Source organism: Chiloscyllium plagiosum, unplaced genomic scaffold, assembly GCF_037043375.1.
Source record: "Chiloscyllium plagiosum isolate Xiang-an unplaced genomic scaffold, Cpla_swu_hap1 HiC_scaffold_41, whole genome shotgun sequence".
NCBI lineage: Eukaryota > Metazoa > Chordata > Chondrichthyes > Orectolobiformes > Hemiscylliidae > Chiloscyllium > Chiloscyllium plagiosum.
Genome location: NW_028270179.1, coordinates 40,714,188 through 40,734,422, shown reverse-complemented (window position 1 = coordinate 40,734,422; position 20,235 = coordinate 40,714,188).

Below are 20,235 nucleotides of genomic sequence, written 5' to 3'. Positions count from 1 at the left end.
CAGTTCCCTCACTCTCAGGGAAAACTGACTGATGCCTCTCAGTCCACCGCCTCTCTCGTGGAATTATCTGGACACCAACATGTGTCTCTCACTGTCCCCTCTCGCAGAGAGATATCGAAACACGAACTGGACTCTCTCGCCCTCTCTCTCTGTCTCTCAGGAAGATATCTTTTCACTGACCAGTGGCACTTCCCATGGCCTGGGCTTGACAAGGTCAACAATGCGAAAAACCACACAACACCGAGTTTTTGTCCAACAGGTTCATTTGAATAGGTCACCACTGAGGAACAGAAACTGGACGAACTTGGAGTCGGCCATTCCGCCCGTCAAACCTGCTGCCTCATTCAAGATGGTCAGTACTGGTATCTCTATCTCTGTACCCAATTTCTGTGCACATCTCTCGATCATTGTTCAATCGATCGACCTGCCTGGAATATTCCCAGTGTCACAGACTCCCCAGCTTTCTGTGGGAGAGACTTCTCAGACTGACCACGCTCTGAGAGAAGAAATGTCTCCTCATCTCAGGCCGACCTCATGCCCTGAGAGCACGTACACCTATGGCCGAGGGTTCCCCCGAAAACAGGGGAAACATCCTCCCTGACTCGAGTCTGTCGAATTCTGTTACAATCATGTTCATTTCAATCAGGACCCCCTCTCATCCTTCTGAACTACAGTGAACACAGCCACGGGTGAACCTACTCCACCTCGTGGAAATAACCTTCCCTGGTACCAGTCTGGTGGCATCCTCTGGACGCTGTCTGTGATAATGATATCATGTTTCAGCTTGGGACATCAAAACTTCCCACACTACTCCAGGAATGGTCTCATCAAGGCTCTGCATTGCTGCAAAAAGTTATCTGAACTCCAAATCTCTTACAAAAAAGGAAGCACCATTCAAAGAGAGAGACAAAGAGAGAGAGGGAGGCAGAGAGAGAGAGAGAGACAGATAGATAGAGACAGAGAGAGACAGAGAGAGACAGAGAGAGAGCGGGGAGAGAGAGAGGGCTGAGAGATACCAGTCAGTGTATAGATATCTCTCTGACTGAGAAAGAGAGCGACAGAGAGAGAGAGAGAGAGAAAACCAGATAGAGAAATGAAGAAAGACAGTGAGGGAGTGAGAGACATCAGTCAATGTACAGATATCACCCTGAGAGAGAGCGATGGACCTGAGATGCACCAGTCAGTGTTCAGACTTTTCACTGAGACTGAGAGATGGGACTCAAAGACCCCAGTCAAAGCACATATTTCTCCCTGAGCGAAAGAGAGGAAATGAGAGACAGACGCCAGTGTACAGACAACTCCCTGAGAGACACAGAGAAAGAGAGAGAGGCAACTGATCGACACCAATCACTATACAGATATCGCCCTTAAGGAGTGAGGGGGACTGAAAGACCCCAGTCAGTGTACAGATATCTCCCTGAGAGAGTGAGAGCGGATCCTGAGAGATACAAGTCAGTGCGCATGTATCTCCGTGAGAGAGAGCGGGGACTGAGAAACACCAATGAGTGCACAGATTTCTCACTGAGAGTGAGATAGGAGACTGAGTGATAACAGTTAGTGTACAGTAATCTCCCTGAGAGAGAGACGGGTCTGAGAGACACCAGGCAGTGAACACATATCTCCCTGAGAGAGTGAGGGGACTGAGATTCGCCAGTCAGTGTGCATACATCTCCCAGAGAGAAAGAAGGTGGGGAGGGCCTAAGAGTCTCCAGTCAGTGTACACGTATCTCCATAAGAGAGAGAGTGCATTGAGAGTCACCAGTCAGTGGTGTCACTAGTCTCGCTGAGAGAGAGAGCGGCTATGAGACACCAGTCAGTGTACAGATACCATTCTGAGGGGTAGAGTAAAGAGAGTGAGAGACACCCGTCAGAATACACATATCCCCCAAAGAGAGAGAGGGCACTGAGACACACCAGCCAGTGTACACATGTTTACCTGAGGCAGAGTGAGAAGGGTCTGAGAAACAGCAGTCAGTGTGCTGATATCTCCCAGACAGAGTGAGAGGGGACTGAGAGACACCGGTTAGTGTACGGATATTTCATTTAGAGAAGGAGGCGACGATAGGACCGGGGAGGAGGAGGGGTGGGGGCGGAGGTGAGGCAAATTGAGAGCCTCCGCTCAGTGTGCAGTTACGTCCTTAATAGAGTGGCAGTGGACTGAGACACCAGGCAGTGCACAGATATCTCTCTGAGATAGAGTGGGGTTACTGAGAGTCAACAGTCAGTGCACAGATATCTCCCTGAGAGAGAGGAGACTGAAAGACACCAGTCAGTGTACAGATATCACCCCGAGAGAGAGAGGGGACTGAGAGACACCAGTCAGTGTACAGATATCTCCCTGAGAGAGAGAGGGGGGACTGAGAGACACCAGTCAGTGTACAGATATCTCCCTGAGAGACAGAGGGGAGACTGAGAGACACCAGTCAGTGCACAGATATCTCCCTGAGAGAGAGAGGGGGGACTGAGAGACACCAGTCAGTGTACAGATATCTCCCTGAGAGACAGAGGGGAGACTGAGAGACGCCAGTCAGTGTACAGATATCTCCTCTCAAATCCAAAGCATTCCCCAAAGAGGTAAACACACCGGCCCAAGGGACAAGAAACAAATCAGAGCACAGATATGTCCCTGAGAGAGTGTGGGGGCAGGGGGGCACCGAGAGACATCAGTTAGTGTCCAGATAGCTCCCTGCGAGAGAGAGTGATAGAGAGAGAGAGAGGGGGAGAGTCAGAGAGAGAGAGAGAGAGAGAGGAATAAGAGACACCAGTCAGTGTACAAATATCTCGCTGAGAGAGCAGAGGGAGTGACAGACACCAGTCAGTGTACAGATATCTCCCTGAGAGGGAGAGAGTGGACTGAGAGACCACAGTCAGCATATGGATATCTCGCTGATAGAGTGAAGGGATACTGAGAGACAACAGTCAATATTCAGATAGCAACCTGAGAGACACAGAGAGGACCAAGAGACACCATTCAGTGTACAGATATCTCGCTGATGGAGAGAAGGGAGACTGAGAGATACCAGTCAGTGTTCAGATACCTACCTGAGAGAGAGAGAGAGGACCAAGAGACACCAGTCAGTGTGCATATATCCCCCAGAGAGAGAGAGAGAAGGACTGAGAGACGCCAGTCAGTGTACAGACACCACCTTGAGTACGAGGGGCCGGAGAGACACCATTCAGTGTGCAAATGTACCCCTGAGTGAGAGGGTGTACTGAGACACACCAGTAAGTGTACAGATATACCCCTGAAAGGGAGGGGGGACTCAGACACACCAAACAGTAGTCAGTTATTTCCTCGAGAGAGACAGCTGGGGTACTGACACACACCAGTCTCTGTACAGCTATCTCACTGAGAGTGAGGTTGACGGGAAACTGCCTGAGAGCACCCAAGACTCCTAGAGTGAGCGAACAGTACATTCGGCCGAAATAGTCTATGCTGACCTCAAAATCCCAACGGAAACCCGTTCAGCGACGCCTTCTTGGCACGTATCCCCCAACCTTGCCTATTAATGCACTTTTATTCAGACATTTCCACGTTGTAACTGTGCCAACATCCAATACTTCCTCTTGACGTTCAGATCACACATGAACCTACCGCAGTACAAAAAAAAGCCCTGAAGATATTTGTAAACCTTATCCTATCAACTCTAAACTGTACCCCAAAGAGAAAAAGAAAAACTCCCACACCCAAGGGAAAATAAGGAACTCAGGGTACAGATATATCCCTCAGAGAGTTGGGGGGGGGGGGGGGGGTGGGGAAAACTGAGAGACAGCAGTCAGTGTACACATATCTTCCTGCAAGAGTCAGAGAGAGAGAGAGAGAGAAACTGAGACAGAGACAGAGAGAGGACTGAGAGACACCAGTCAGTATACAGACATCTCCATGAGATAGAAAGGGGGAAATGAGAATCACCAGTCATTGTACAGACATCTCTCTGATAGAGGGCGAGGGGGAATGAGAGACACCAGTCAATGTACAGATATCTTACTGAAGGAGAGGGGATGCAAGTCACCAGTCAGTGTGCAGATATCTCCCTAAATAGAGAGGGGGGGCGTGAGACTCCAGTCAGTGTACGGATAAAGCCCTGACAGACAGACACGGGGCTGAGATACAATCAGAGCTGGAGTTGGGGGGGGGGGGGGGTGACTGAGACACACCAGTCATTGTACAGATATCTCACTGAGAGAGAGGGTTGACAGGAAACTGCCCGAGAGCACTCAAGATTCGTAGAGAATGGAAACAGAGCAATTGGCCCAAACAATGCATGCTGAACCCAGAATCCCGACGGAAACCAATCCCATCAACCCCTGCGTGGCACTTATCCCTCCAAACTTGCCTTTTCACGCACATGTATTCAAACACATTTACAATTTGTGACTGAACCGACATCCGCCACTTCCTCTGGACGTTGAGACCACACATGAACCAACCACTGTACAAACAAGACCACTGAAGTTTTTAAAAAATCTTTCTCCTATCAACTCCAAAACAAAGAGCTAAACTACCACATCCACGGGAAAAGAAACAAGTCAGTGTCCAGGTATGGCCCTGAGAGAGAGAGAGAGGGCACTGCGAGACACCAGTCAGTGCGCAGATATGTCCCTGAGAGAGGGAGAGGGGGTCTGAGAGACAACAGTCAGTGTCCAGATATCTCCTTAGAGAGACGAGGGTCTGACTGACACCAGCTATCTCCTTAAAGGACTGAGGAAACAAGTCAGTGTCCAGGTATGGCCCTGAGAGTCAGGGCACTGAGGGACACCAGTCAGTGCACAGATATGTCCCCGAAGAGAGTGAGAGCAAGCGACAGACAGAGTGAGACAGAGAGATACAGTTAGAGAATGGGAGAGAGAAAGTGAGAGAGGCATAGAGAGAGAGAGAGGAGAGAGAGAGAGAGACAGAGGGAGAGAGAGAGAAAGATAGACAAAGAAAGACAGAGAGAGGAAATCTAGAAACTAGTCAGTATACACATACTTCCATGAGATAGAGATGGAGGAATGTGAGCCACCAGTCAGTGCACAGATATCTCCCTGAGACACATCACTAAATGTACAGATATACCCCTGAGAGAGAGAGTGGGAAATCAGAAACACCAAACGGTGGACAGTTATAGAAGGAGGGTGTACTGAAACCCAACAGTCTCTGAGATATCTCACTGAGAGTGAGGGTAGACGGGAATCTGCCTGAGAGCACTCAAGATGCTTAGAGCATGCGAACAAAACATTCGGCCCAAATAATCCATGCTGGTCCCAGAATCTCAACGGAAAAGAGTCCCAGCAACCCCTGCTTGGCACATATCCCCCCAACCTTGCCTATTCATGCACATTTATTCAAACACATTTACACGTTGTAACTGTGCCAACATCCACCACTTCCTCTGGACGTTCAGATCACACACGAACCAACCACTGTATAAACAAAACCCCTGAAGTTACTTTTAAATTTTTCTCACCTCAACTCCAAACTATTCCCCAAAATGAAAAAAAATGATCTCCCCCACCCAAGGTAAAAAAAGGAAGTCAGTGGACAGATATTTCCAACAGAGTGAGAGAGAGAGAGAGGGAACTCAATACACTGTACAGACATCTCACTGAGAGAGAGGGTTGATGGGAAACGCAAGGTTCATAGGGTATTCGAACAGATCAGTCGGACCAAACAATCCATGCTGACCACAGAATCCCAAAGCAAACCAGACCCACCAGACCCTGCTTGCTACTTATCCCTCCAACTTTGCCTGTTCATGCACTTGTATTCAAACACATTTTCAATTTGTAACTGTATCCACATGCACCACTTCCTCTGGAGTTGAGATCAGAGATGAACCAACCACTGTACAAACAATACCCCTGAAGTCATTTTTAAATCTTTCTCATCTCAACTCCGAACTGTACCCCAAAGAGCAAAAGCCCGCCCAAGGGACTGAGAGACACCAGTCAGTGTACAGATATGGACGTGAGAGAGAGAGAGAGGGCAATGAGAGATGCACATATCGCGCACAGATATCGCCCTGAGAGAGAGAAATGGATTGAGAGACTCTAGCTCGTTTTCAGATATCTCCCTGAGAGCGAGAGAGAGACAGAGCGGATTGAGAGACGCCAGTCAGTGTCCAGATATCTCCTTGAGAGAGAGGGCACTGAGAGATACGAATCAATGTGCATATATCCCCCCTCGAGAGAAAGCAGTCTGAGATAAACCCGAGAGAGAGAGAGACAGTGAGAGAGAGAGAGAGACAGACAGACAGGGACACACACACACACACGCACACACAGCACTGAGAGACACTGGTCATTGCACAGATATCTCACAGAGAGGGGAATGGAGAAACACTAGTGTGCAAATATCTCCCACAGAAAGAGGCAGAGAGAGAGAGAGAGAGAGAGAGAGAGAATGAGAGAGCGAGGACTAAGCGAGACCAGTCAGTGAAGAGATGTCACACTGAGAGAGACAGAGAGGTCAGAGAGACATCAGTCAGTGTACAGATATCTCGCTGAGAGAGAGGAGAGACTTACAGACGCCAGTCAGTGTACAGACATCTCCCTGAAGGAGTCGGGGGACTGAGAGACCACAATCAGTGTTCAGATATCTACCTGAGAGAGAGAACCGAGAGACACCAGTCAGTTTTAACATATCTACCTGAAAGAGAGAGAACAGAGAGACACCAGTCAGTGTATAGATATCTCCCTGAGAGAGAGAGAGAGAGAGAGAAAGAGAGGGGGGGGGGGTTTACTGAGAGACACCAATCAGTGTTGAGATATCTACCTGAGAGAGAGAGAGAGAGAGAGAGAGAGAACCGAGAGACACCAGTCAGTGCATAGATATCTCCCTGGGAGAGAGGGAGAGGGGACTGAGAGACTCCAGTCAGTATACGGATATCTCGCGAATGGAGTGAAGGGAGACTGGGAGACACCAGTCAATGTTCAGATATCTTTCTGAGAGATATAGAGGACCGAGAGACACCAGCAGTGTGTGCATATCCACCAGAGAGAGAGAGAAGGACGAAGAGACACCAGTCAGTGTACAGATACCAACTTGAGAGAGAGAGAGAGAGAGGGGACTGAGAGACACCATTTAGTGTGCAGATAACTCCCTTCGTGAGAGGTTGCACTGAGACACAGCAGTAAGTGTACAGTATACCCCTGAGGGAGAAAGGGGACTCAGACACACGAAACAGTGGGCAGTTATTTCCTCGATATACAGAGAGGGGGTACTGAGACACAAAAGTCCCTGTATAGATATCTCACTGAGAGTGAGGGTTGACGGGAAACCGCCCGAGAAAACTCAAGATTCGCAGTGTATGAGAACAGTACATTAGGCCCAAACCATCCATGCTGACCCCAGAATCCCAACGGAATCCCGTTCAGCAACTACCTCTTGGCACACATCACCTCAACCTTGCCTATAAATGCATTTTTATTGAAACACATTTCCACGTTGTAACTGTGCCAACATCCACCACTTCCTCTGGACATTCAGAATATACTGGGGGTCATCATTGGGAGAGAATCCAAACATCTGTGGGCGGCACGGTGGCACAGTGGTTAGCACTGCTGCCTCACAGTGCCAGAGACCCGGGTTCAATTCCCTACTCAGGCGACTGACTGTGTGGAATTTGCACGTTCTCCCCATGTCTGCGTGGGTTTCCTCCGGGTGCTCCGGTTTCCTGCCACAGTCCAAAGATGTGCACATCAGGTGAATTGGCCATACTAAATTGCCCGTAGTGTTAGGTAAGGGGTAAATGTAGGGGTATGGGTGGGTTACACTTCGGCGGGTCGGTGTGGACTTGTTGGGCCGAAGGGCCTGTTTCCACACTGTAAAGTAATTTAAAAAAAAAAATACCCCAAAAGAGAAAAAAAAAGTCCCACACCCAAGGGAAAAGAAGCAATTCAAAATATAGATATGTCCCTCGGCGGGTGGGGGAGGGGATTTTGCAGTGAGACAGCAGTCAGTGTACACGTATCTTCCTGCAAGAGAGAGAGAGAGATAGAGAGAGAGGGAGAGAGGGTGGGAGACTGAGACAGAGACAGAGAGAGGATATCGCCATGGCATAGAATGGTGGAAGGAAAATGTGTCAGCGTACAGACATCTCCCTGATAGAGGGCGAGGGGGAGCTGAGAGACACCAGGTAGTGTACAGATATCTTACAGAAGGAGGGGGGGATGCAAGTCACCAGTCAGTGTGCACATGTCCCCCAGAGAAAGAGAGAAAGACTGAGAGACCACCGTCAGGGTACAGACACCACCTTGAGAGAGAGGTGTCGGAGAGACACCTTTCTGTGTGCAGATATATCCCTGGGTTAGAGGTTATACTGAGACGCAACAGTCATTGTGCCGATATCTCCCTAACAGAGAGAAATGGGGCTGAGGTACCATCAGAGTTAGAGAGGGGGACTGAGACACACCAGTCACTGTACAGATATCTCACTGAGAGAGAGGGTTCACAGGAAACTTACTGTGAACACTCAAGATTCGTAGAGTATGTGAACAGAACATTCGGCTGAAACTATACATGCTGAACCCAGAATCCCAACGAAAACCAGACCCATCAGCCCCTGTATGGCACTTATCCCTCCAACCCTGCCTATTCATGCACTTGTCTTCAAACACGTTTACAATGTGTGACTGTACCCACATCCACCACATCCTCTGGTCGTTGAGATCACACATGAACCAACCACTGTACAAACAAAACCCCTGAAGTTATTTTTAAATCTTTCTCCTATCAATTCCAAACCATATCCCAAAGAGCTAAACTCCCCCATCCAAGGGAAATGAAACAAGTCAGTGTCCAGGAATGGCACTGAGAGAGAGAGAGAGGGCATTGAGAGACACCAATCAGTGTGCAAATATGTCCCTGAGCGAGAGAGTGAGGGGGGTTCTGAGAGACACCAGTCAGTGTCCAAATGTCTTCCTGAGAGAGACGGGGGTGCTGGCAGACACCAGCTATCTCCTTTAAGGAGAGTAGAGGGACTGAGACACCAGTCAGTGCACAGATATGTCCGAGAGAGAGAGAGAGACAGAGACAGAGAGAGAGAGAGTGACAGAGAGGAAGAGACAAAAACAGAGACAGAGACAGAGAGGCATAGAGGGAGAGTGAGAGAGTGGGAGAAAGAAAGTGTGTGAGAGAGAGAAGGAGCGGTGGGAGAGAGAGCGAGAGAGAGAGAGAGAGAAAGACAGAGACAGAGACAAAGACAGAGAGAAAGACAGAGAGAGGACCGTGAGGCACCAGTCAGTATACACATATTCCCATGACTTAGAGATGGAGGAATGTGAGTCACCAGAAAGTGCACATGTATCTCCCTGAGAGAGAGAGGGATCCTGAGACACTAGTCAGTGTACAGATATCACCTTGAGAGAGGGTGTACTGAGACATACCAATAAGTGTACACATACACCCCTGAGCGTGCGTGGGGAATCAGACACACTAAACAGTGGACAGTTATTTCCTCGAGATACAGAGAGGGGGTACTTATACACAGCAGTCCCTGTACAGATATTTCATTGAGAGTGAGGGTTGATTGGAAACTGCCTGAGAGCACCCTCAAGATTCATAGAGTATGCAAACAGAACATTCGGCCCAAACAATCCATGCTGACCCCAGAATCCCAAAGTAAAACAGTCCCAGCAACGCCTGCTTGGCACATATCCAACCAACCTTGCCTATTAATGCACTTTTATTCAAACACATTTACACGTTGTAACTGTGTCAACATTCACCGCTTCCTCTGGACGTTCAGATCACAAACGATGCAACCACTGTACAAACAAAACGCCTGAAGTTATTTTTAAATCTTTGTCCTCTCAACTCGAAACTATACCCTAAAAAGAAAAGAAAATCTCCACCACCAAAGGGAAACGTAAGAAGTCAGTGGACGGATATGTTCCTGAGAGAGAGAGAGAGAGAGAGAGAGAGAGAGAGGAGTGAGAGAAACCAGTCTGTGTTTAGATATCTCCCTGACAGAGAGAGAGGGGACTGAGAGACTCCAGTCAGTGTACAGATATCTCCCAGAGAGAGAGAGGGAACTGAGAGACACCAGTCAGTGTACAGATATCAACCTGAGAGAGAGAGAGAGGACTGAGAGACACCAGTCAGTGTATAGATATCTCCCTGAGAGAGAGAGGGGACTGAGAGACACCAGTCAGTGTACTGATATCTCCTTGAGAGAGGGGATTGAGAGACACAAGTCAGTGTACAGATATCTCCCTGAGAGAGAGAGTAGGGACTGAGAGACACCAGTCAGTGTACAGATATCTCCCTGAGAGACAGGGGGAGGGGGGGGGGGAACTGAGAGACACCAGTCAGTGTACAGATATCAACCTGAGAGAGAGAGAGAGGACTGAGAGACACCAATCAGTGTATAGATATCTCCCTGAGAGAGAGAGGGGACTGAGAGACACCAGTCAGTATACAGATATCTCCTTGAGAGAGAGGACTGAGAGACACCAGTCAGTGTACAGATATCTCCCTGAGAGAGAGAGAGGGGACTGAGAGACACCAATCAGTGTACAGACACCTCCCTGAGAAACAACACCTTCTCAGGGAGACCTGTCAAACCTGACTGGCGTTTTTCAGTACCCCCTTTCTCTCTGGGTGATATCTGCACATTTACTCGTTTCTCTCAATAATATCTGTCTGTCTGTCTGTCTGTCTGCCTTCCTCTCAGCGAGATATCTGTACTACTGACTTGTGTCTCTCAGTTCCCTCACTCTCTCTCTCAGGGGGATGTCTCTATACTGATTGGTGACTCTCAGTCCCCTCACTCTCTCTCGGGAGACATCTGCACATTGACTAATGTCTCTTCATCCATTGTCTCTCTCTCTCAGGGAGACTACTGGCCACTAACTGGTGTCTTTTGATTAATTCAATTAGGTTCCCTACAGCATGGAAATATGCCCTTCGGCCGAAAAGGTCCCCGCCAACTCTAGTAAGAATAACGCACCTGACAATAAGGGCTATTTAGCATGGCTAATTCACCCTAGCCTGCAAATCTTTGGATTGTCAGTGGAAACTGTGGCATCTGAAATCTACGCAGACATGGGAAGAAGGTGTAATCTCCACACTGACAGATGACCGAGGCGGGAATCGAACTGGTATCTCTCAGTCTTCTCTCTCTCTCTCTCTCTCTCTCTCTCACTCACTCTCTCTCAGTCTTTCTCTATCCCTCTCAGAGAGTTATCTGCACACTGACTAATGTCTCTCTGTTCCCTGCCCCACTTCTCTCTTTCAGCGAGATATGTTTACACTGACTGGTGTTCGTCATTCGCACTCCCCCACCTCTCTCTCTGGGAGACATCTGGACACTGACTGGTGTCTTTCACTATCCTTTCTCTCTATCTCACAGCAGTATGCAGAAGCCAGTACACACGTATCAGTAAAATTGCAGAGAGTTGTGAATGCATGGAATGAGTTGCCAGCGGTGCTGATGGAAGCTCAGTCATTAGTAACATTTAAGCGACTGCTGGACATGCATATGGACAGCAGTGAATTAAGGGGTATTTAGGTTAGCTTATTTCATTTCAGATGAGGAATAATCCTCGTCATAGCATCGTGGGGCCAAGGGCCTTTCCGGTGCTGTACTTTTCTGTGTTCTATGTTCTATCTCCTTGACGGAGAGAGGCGGCACTGAGAGACACCATCAGGCTGCAGATATCCCACTGAGAAAGAGAGTTTGGGAATTGAAAATCACCAGTCAGTGTCCAGATATACCCTAGAGAAAGAGAGAGAGGGGAGTGAGAGACACCAGTCAGTGTACAGACATGATCCTGAGAGAGAGAGGGGACTGAGAGACACCAGTCAGTGTACAGATATCTCCCTGAGAGAGAGAGGGGACTGAGAGACACCAGTCAGTGTACAGATATCTCCCTGAGAAAGAGAGGGGATGGAGAGACACCAGTCACTGTACAGATATCATCCTGAGAGAGAGGTGAGTGTCTGAGAGAAGCCAGTCAGTGTACACACATCCCCCGAGGAAGAGAGAGAGGGGATGGAGAGACACCAGTCATTGTAAAGATATATCTCTGAGAGAGAGAGGGAGAGAGAGAGAGAGAGAGAGAGAGAGAGAGAGAGAGAGAGAGAGAGAGAGAGCGGGGAACTGAGAGACACCACTTGGGATTCAGATATCTCCCTGAGAGAGACAGATGGGACTAAGAGACACCAGTCAGTGTCCAAATATCTCCTTGTGAGAGAGAGATGGAGAGCGGGGGAAGTGAGAGACACCAGTCAGTGTACAGATATGTCCCTGAGTGAGAGAGAGAGTGGGCTCGGCCATAAACCACTTCAGTGTTCAGTGGGGATGTGTTGTTTTGTGAGGTGCAGCAGCTTCTCTAGTGGTTGGTGATTTGGTTTGGAGAATTCAACACCTCTGGCCATGTTTCCGCGCAGCTCTGATATTTCTTTATCAGTTCAGTTTATCACATATTTACCACTGCTTTCTGAACTTGCAACACTCCGTCAGTCAGATGCCTGCGGTGCATGTCTTCCCGCTATTGACAGCAAATGGCTATTTTCAAATTGTGCAGCATCATATCCCTTCGGTCCCAACCCCACCGATGCTCCGTAACATCAGGGTGCCCAGTCTGCAAGACACACTGCAGAAACTCTCCAGAGATCCTCAGACCTGACCTTCCAAACCCCACAGCCACTTTCATCTCGAAGGCCAAGGGGCAACAGGTGCAGTGGAACATCACCACCCAACACGTTCCCCCTCCGACGCCTCACTTTCCCCCACTCAGTAACATATCGGCTGTTCTCTCAGTGTTACTGGGCTAGAATCCTGGGATTTCCCCTCCTCGGGTATTGTGGGTCGACCCCACAGTGCGGAAACTGCTGTGGTTCAAGGTGGCAGCTCACCTCCACCTTCTCAAGTGGGGCAACTAGGGATGGCAAAGTAAATGCTGGGCCCAGACAGCGACGCCCACACACAAACACAATCAAACTCTACTTTTTTTACTCCGATTGGGAGTAGGTGTGAATGTAAAGGTGTTTGTGCCCATTGGGATAGTGCGGGGTGAGAGTGTATGGGAATGGGTATGAGTCCATTTGGAGTGTGTCGAGCGGGAGAGTACAGAAAGGATTTTGTGTCCATTGGGACAGTGTAGTGTAGGACTGAACTGGAAGGGGTTTGGGGTACATTTGGATGATGTCGATTGGGAGTGAATGGAAAGGAGTTTGGGTCAATTTTGACGGTGTAGATTGGGAGTGAACGGGAAGGTGTTGGGCGACATCGGGATGGTGTCGAGCTGACGTAAATGGGGAGAGCTTTGGGTCCATTAGATGGTGTAGAGTGGGACTGAACGGGAAGAGTTTTGGGTTCCATAGGAATGGGGGTAGAATGGGAGTGAACAGGCAGGAGTTTGGATCCATTGGGATGGTGTAGAACAGGAGTGAACGGCAAGGGGTTTGGGTTCATTGGACGGTGTGGAGCGGCAGTCAATCCAATAGGGTTTGTGTCCATTGTAATTTCATAGAATGGGATGGGAAAGCAGGGGTTTGGGTGCATTGGGATGGTGTAGAGTGGGAGTGCTCAGGAAAGGGTTTGAGTCCATTGGGAGTCAGTTGAGTGGTAATAAATGAGAAGGGGTTTGAGTTCATTGGGATGGTGTAGAGTGGGAGTGCTCAGGAAAGTGTTTGAGTCCATTGGGAGTCAGTTGAGTGGTAATAAATGAGAAGGGGTTTGAGTTCATTGGGATGGTGTAGAGTGGGAGTACTCAGGAAAGGGTTTGAGTCCATTGGGAGTCAGTAGAGTGATAATGAATGGGAACGGGTTTGGGTTCATTGGGATGGTGTAGACCGCAGGTGAACAGGCAGGGGTTTGGAGAACATTGGGGTGGTGTAGAGTGGGAGCGAATGAAGTCGGGTTTGTATCCATTGGGATTGTGTAGAGAAGAGTGATCGGAAAGAGGTTTGGATCCATTGAGATGGCATAGAGTGGGACTGAATAGGATACGTTTTGAATCCATTTGGATGGTTGAGAGTGGGACTGAATGGGAAGGCATTTGGGGAACATTGCGATGCTGTAGAGTGGAAGCGAATGGGAAGGGTTTTGGGTACGTTGGGATGATACAGAGTGGGAATGAACAGGAAAGGGTTTGGATCCATTGGGATGGTGGAGAGTGGGAGTTAACGGATAAGGTTTTGCATCCATGGGGGATGGTTGTTGTCCTACTGAAACCACAAGTTCTCCGTTCCTCACAGTTCCAGTTAGCTCTCCCTTGTCTCCCTGCACATCTCTGTGCCCTATCTTTTGCGGCCGCCATCTTGAACCGCTGCAGCCTCCGTGCTGTTGGGTAGACCCACAATGCCCCTGAGGAGGGGAATTCGCAGGATTCTGAAACAGTACCACTGATGGAACAGCCGATGTGTTACTGAGTGGGGGGCGGTGAGGGGTCGGGAGGGGAACTTGCCGGGCACAGTCATGGAGATGAAAGGTGAGAGATGGAAAGATTAAATGTAGCAGGAGAGTTGCACAAGCCTTGTGCTGCGAGTTTTTGACACTCTGCTGTCCAACAGACCTCATCCTGTGGAGATATGACACTTACTGTCACACCAGACCAACGTGACAGCACTCAGGCTTAAAGTTTAGGCTGGGGCCCAGTGGTATGTTTCAGACATCATAAAACACAGGCTACGCTGCCCTCCACACTCTCTCAGACACGGCTGGTGTGAGGTCGGAGAGAAGCAGCAGGTAACACTGCACTGAGGTAAGTGCAAACTGAGCACTGCATGAAATTGGGACAATGTAGGGCAAGGACACTACAGGGAAAGTTATCAGCAGCTCAGGATAGGTTTCAAGTTACAGAGAGATGAAGCAGGTTTTCTGGTTTGGTGCTACACAGAATAACAGATACCCAGGACGGAGTTACAGACTGGGATCAAATCTAGGGGTTTCCAATGTTTTATGCATATACGATAACAAATACCTGGGAGTGGATTACAGTTTGGTATCTCGCTAAAATCTTCAGAGTGATTTACTTCCAAAATAACAGAAACCCGGAGTGACATACAGACTGGACTCTAATCGGAGGGTTCAGGGTGATTTATATCGAGAATAACAGACACCCGGGAATGAGTTACGGAGTGGAATCTAATTGTAGGTCTCAGATGGTTTAGAGAAAGAATATGCGAAATCTGAGAGTGAGGTACAGACGCACAATATAATCAAGGGATTTGTGGTGATTTATGCGCAGAATAAGTTATATGTAGAATACCCAGGTGCTAGTTACAAACTGGAATCGAGTCGAGGTATGCAGGGTCGTTAATGTGAAGAATAACAGACAGTTTAGAGTGAGTTCCAGACTGGAATCTAATCGAAGGCTTCAGTGTGGTTGATAAAGAGAAATACAGCTACCTGGAATTTAATTACAGACTGGAATTTTATTGAGGCATTCAGGATAGTTTAACATGGAATAACATACCCGGAAATGATTTACAGACTGAAATCTAATCCAGGAATTTTGTTTATTTATATGTGCAGAATTCCAGTCTGTAAGTTACAGACTGGAATGTAATCGAGAGTTCTGGGTGGTTTATATACGGAATAAATACCCGAGAAGGAGTTACAGACCGGAATACAATAGAGGGATTTGGGTTGGTTTCGATATGGAATAACAGATATGTAGGGATGAGTTACAGACTTGATTTTAATCGTGGTGTTCACTGAGGTTTATAGATAAAATAATAGATATCCAAGAGTGGGTTACAGCCTGCAATCTAGTTGAATTGCTCAAGGTGGTTTACATGTATAATAACAGACACAGGAGTGAGATACAGACTTGAATACATTTCAAGTTTTCATGGTGGCTTTTGGATGGAAGAACAGATATCCAGGAGTGAGTTTCACACTGGATTTTAATCGAGGATTCAGGTTGGATTCTGTCCAGAATAACACATATCTGGGAGTGAGTTACCAACTGGAATCTAGTCATGAGTTTCAGGGTGGTTTATATATAGAATAATAGGAATCTGAGAGTGAGTTACAGACTGGAATCCAATCGAGGGTCTCAGGATGGTTTAAACATAAAATCAACAGTACCTCGGAATAACTTACAGACTAATCTAATCGAGGGATAAAAAGGGATTACAGAGTGGAATCTAATCCAGGGTTTGTCGTGTTTTAAACAAAGAATTAGAGGTAATTGGAGTGAGTTACAGACTGGAAACTAATCGAAAGGATTAGTGTGGTTTATGTACAGAATAACAGATAGCCAGGATGTAGTTACAGACTGGATTCGAATCGAGGGTTTTTAGGTGTTTATGTGCAGATCTACATATACCTGGGTATGAGTTGAAGACTGGAATGTAATCGATGGGTCCAAGGAGGTTTCAATATAGAATAAGAGATATCCAGAATTGAGTTACCGACTGAAAACCATTCGAACTGTTCAGGGTGGATTACATATAGAATAACACATATCTGGGAATGAATTACAGACTGAAATCGAGTCATGGGAGATATTATTTCTATCAAATAATGGGGAACCGGGAGTGAGCTACTGACCGGAATGTAATTGAGGATTCGGGGTGGTAGATTCCTGGGAGTGAGCTCCAGACTGGAATCTAATTGAGGATCTCAGATGTTTTATATCAAGAATATGAGATACCTGGGGGTGTGGTGCAGACCCTGGATACAATTGAAGGTTTTCTTTTGGTTTCTATGTAGAGTAAGTGGTACCCAGGAGTGAGCTACCTACTGGAACCCAGTCGAGGTCTTTAGGGTCATTGAAGTATAGATAACAGATAACTGAGCGTTAGTCACATACTGGAATCTAATCAAGGGAATCGGGTGGTTTATATAGACAATAACATATACCTAGGAGTGAATGACAGACTGGAATTTAATTGAGGCGTTCAGGGTTTTTAAACATGGAATAACAAATAACCGGGAATAATTCCAGACTGGAAAATAGTCCAGGGATTTGTGGTGGTTATTATGTATAAAATAACAGATACCCGGGAGAGGGTTGCAGATTGGAATATAATTGAAGGGTTCAGGGTGGTTTTGAAACAGAATTAAAGATATCCAGGTGTGAGACACAGACTCGAATTTGGTTCAGGATTTGGGGTGGTTTGTGTACATAATTAAAGATACCCTGGTGTAAGTTACAGACTGGAATCTAATCGAGGGCTGGGGTGTACAATAACAGAGCCCCAGGGTTACAGACTTCAATCCAATTCAGGTTTTCAGGATGGTTTTTGGTAGAAGAACAGGTATCCAGGACTAAGTTACAGACTGGAATTTAATCGTGGGTTTCAGGTTGGTTTATGTACTGAATAAAACATATCTAGGAGTGAGTTACCCACTGGAATCGAGTTAAGAGTTTCAGGGTGGCTTATATACCGAATAATAGGTGTCTCGGAGTGAGTTACAAACTGGAATTCAATCGAGGTGTTCAGAGTGGTTTAAACTTAAAGTCATACATAACTAGGAGTGATTTACAGACTAATCAAGAGATTCAAGGATGATAGAAAAGAAATAACAGTTATCTGGGAATGATTTACGGAATGGGATCTAACCCAGGGGTTTGTGGTGTTTTATACATAGAATAACAAATACCACACTGGAAACTAATCGAAAGGTTTAGTGTCGTTAATGTGCACAATAACAGATAGTCAGGATTTAGTTCCAGAGTGGAATAGAATAATTGGTTTCATTGGGGTTTATGTATCGAATAACAGATACCTGGGATTGTGTTATAGACAGTAATCTAATTAATGGTTTTGGGTTGGTTTATATAGAGAATAAGAGATAACCGGTAGTGAATTAGAAACCGAATTCTAATCAGGGCCTTCAAGGTACTATCTGTATAGTGGGCGTCACGGTGGCTCAATGGTTAGCACTGCTGCCTCACAGCGCCAGAGACCCGGGTTCATTTCCCGCCTCAGGCGACTGACTGTGTGGAGTTTGCACGTTCTCCCCGTGTCTGCGTGGGTTTTCTCCGGGTGCTCCAGTTTCCTCCCACAGTCCAAAGATGTGCAGGCCATGCTAAATTCTCCGTCGTGTTTGGTATGGGGTAAATGTAGAGGTATTGGTCGGTGGTGGGTCGGTGTGGACTTGTTGGGCCGAAGGGCCTGTTTCCACCTGTAATGTAATGTAATCTAATAAAAACATACAAACCCAGGAGTTCCTCTCAGACTGGAAACTAACAATAAGTAACAGATATCTGGTAGTGCTTCATAGACTGGACATCAATCCAGAGATTTGTGTTGTATTATATATAGAATCACAGATACCCGGGAGTGAGTTACAGATTGGAATATAATTGAAGGGTTCAGAGTGGCTTATATAAAGAATAACAGATACCCAGGAGTGAGTTAGAGACTTCAAACTAATTCAATTTTTCGGGATTCTTTTGGGATAGAAGAACAGGTATCCAGGAGTGAGTTACAGACTGGAATTTAATCGATGGGTCAGTTTGGTTTATGTACAGAATAACACATATCTGGGAGTGACCTACCCACTGAAATCCAGTCAAGAGGTTGACAGTGGTTTACAAATAGAATAATAGTGGTCTGGGAGTGAGTTAGAGACTGGAATCCAATCGAGGGGATCAGGGTGGTTTAAACATAGAATGGAACAAACCTGGGACTGCTTCACAGACTGAAAAGCAATCCATGGATATGTGCTGTATTATATGTAGAATAACAGATAGTGGGAGTGAGTTACAGACTGGAATCTATATTAGATTAGATTAGATTAGATTAGATTAGATTAGATTAGATTAGATTATTTACAGTGGGGTTCAAGGTGGTTTATATACAGATACCCAGGAGTGAGGTACAGACTGGATTCTAATTGAGGGGTTGGACCTGGTTTATATACAGACTGCCAGATACCTCGGAGTGAGTTACAGACTGAAGTTTAATTGAGGCGTTCAGGGTTGTTTAGATATAGAATATCAAATACCCGGGAGCGAGTTACTGACAGGAATGTCATCGAGGGGGTTCGGGTGTTTTGTACGTCAAATAAGACATATCTGCAAGTGTTTTGCAGGACGGAATCTAATCGAGGGGTTTGGTATAGTTCAAACATGCAATAACAGATAGCTGGGAATGATTTACAGGCTGGAATCTAATCCAGGGATTTGCGAAGATTTCAATTAAAGATACCTGGGATTGAGTTACAGACTTGAATTTAATAAAGAGTTTCAGTCTTGTTCTCCGTCGAGTAACAGATCCACACTATTCAGTTACAGCTTGAAATTTATTCGACCCGTTCAGCGTAGTTTAAAATAACACAGACTTAGAAGTAAGTTACAGAATGGATTCTAACTTAAATATTCAATATGCTTTATGTATAGAATAACAAATACCCAGGAATGTCTTACAGACTAGAATCTAATCCTGAGGTTCAGGATGTTTATATATAGAATAGCAGATGGGGTGGAGTGAGTTAAAGACTGTGATGTCTTCGAGGTGTTCAGGATGATCTATTTCCAGAATAACATACACATGGGAGTGAGTTACAAACTGGAATATAATCAATCAGTTCAAAAGGTGGTTTATATGTAGAATAACAGATATCCAGGAGAGAGTTACAGACTAGAATCTAATCGAGGGCTTCAGGGTGGTGTATATAAAACGTCACACATACGTGGGAGTGAGTTACAGACTGGAATCTATTCGAGGAGGTCAAGATAGTTTATATATATATAATGTCAGTTACGTAGGAAAAAGTTATAGACTGGAATTTAATTGCGGTCTTCCAGATGATATTAAAAACTTGAATACGACATACCTGGGAGTTGTTTACAGAATGAAATCTGATGGTGGGATTTATGATGATTTATATAGCGAATAACAGATAGTTGGGATAATCACGGCGTTCAGTGTGAATAATCTAGGAGTTCAGTGCATCGAATAACAGTTAAGCAGGAGTGAGTTATAGACTCTTACCTAATTGAGGAGGTCAGGATGATTTATACATCAAATAACAGATGCGCAGAATTGAGTTAAAAACTAGAATCTAATCGAGGGTTCGGCGCAGTTTATATACAGAATAACAGGTACCAAGAAATGAAGTACAGACTGGAACCAATGCGGTGTTTCAGGCTCATTTGTATACAGAACACCAGTTACCCCGAAGTGAGGTGCAGACTGGAATCAAATTGAGGGGAGCAGGGTGGTTTATATACAGAATAGTAGATACCTGGCAGTGAGTTACAGACTAGAATCAAATGGAAGGTTTATACACAGACGAGAAATAGGAGAATCGACGTTTCGGGCATAAGCCCTTCTTCAGGAAT